Consider the following 1,192-nt stretch of genomic DNA (forward strand, 5'->3'; position numbering starts at 1 on the left):
CCTGGATGGGAAGAGAAACGTCTTCAAACTTGGAAACAAAATCCAGTGGATTGATTTTTTACTTTTTTGGATTTAAAAAAGTGTCCAACTCAACCTGAAACAAAGGGTAAAGATAACTTAGAAAATAGAATAGAATAGAAAATCCCTTTATTGTCCCACGATGGTGAAATTCTGGTGTTTACAGCAGCAAAAATATCGTAGAAAAAATGGTTACACAAATGTGGACGTTAGAAAAAAATCATAAGACCAATACAATGATATTAAGATTAAACTAATAAATAAGATTAGAACCATTTTGCACTAAAGCAGAAAGAAAACTTGAATTCTAATAAAAGGAGCTCATCGACGACTCAACCAGGAGGTCAGAGAAGAGCTGAATGTGAGTGAAAACATCTTAAAATATCCTTAATTTCTGCAGAAATATTCTATGGATTATTCTGTTACATCATGAGTAAAACCAACCCTGCATTTCAGAACAAATAGATCATACAGCACGGTAGTGGCAGAGTGATGCTTTGGAGTTGGTTTGCAGAGATTAAAGCTCATCTATGAAACTATCCTTGATCTTTTTCCTTTATATCCAACGTCTTTCATGTTATTTCATTCACTGAAAATCTGTTAACGATACAAACGGTTCCAACTGAGAACAAAGCATTCAGTTTCTTCACTGTAGACTGAAATTTTATTTTATTTTTTTTTTAATTTTCACGGAATAACTGTAGACTGAACAGTGACAGAGCAAAACTTTTATTGGATGGTGGAAAAATCTTTTCTCAGGGGGGTTAACAGACTATAAGAATGAATTGTTTCATAATCATTTGCAATTGGTATTTCCAATAGAAGAGATAATACTTATGTCTGTAATTTGCACTTTAGAGAAAATGTGAAGAAAATTATACAAAATCTTGTGTCGTATATTAATACTGTATAAGTAACCTGGTTATAAAACTTGTTTTATTTTTCTGCCGCATTTTCTGTTATAAATTAGATTATTTTAAAGGGAGTTACTTATCTTTTGCTAAATGTAAATGACTACCGGGGTTTTACTTAAAGTTACATTTTTATTAGTCAATTTTTTTTTTTTACTTGGTAACTATTCTTTTATTTAAGTAAAAATGTATTAAATTTGTACTTTTTCCACCTGATCATAGCATCAACTGCTGTACAGGAGTGACTGGTTCTTCCACGTGTC

The sequence above is a fragment of the Cyprinodon variegatus genome, unplaced genomic scaffold, assembly GCF_000732505.1.
Source record: "Cyprinodon variegatus isolate N-32 unplaced genomic scaffold, C_variegatus-1.0 Scaffold257, whole genome shotgun sequence".
In the NCBI taxonomy this organism is placed as follows: domain Eukaryota; kingdom Metazoa; phylum Chordata; class Actinopteri; order Cyprinodontiformes; family Cyprinodontidae; genus Cyprinodon; species Cyprinodon variegatus.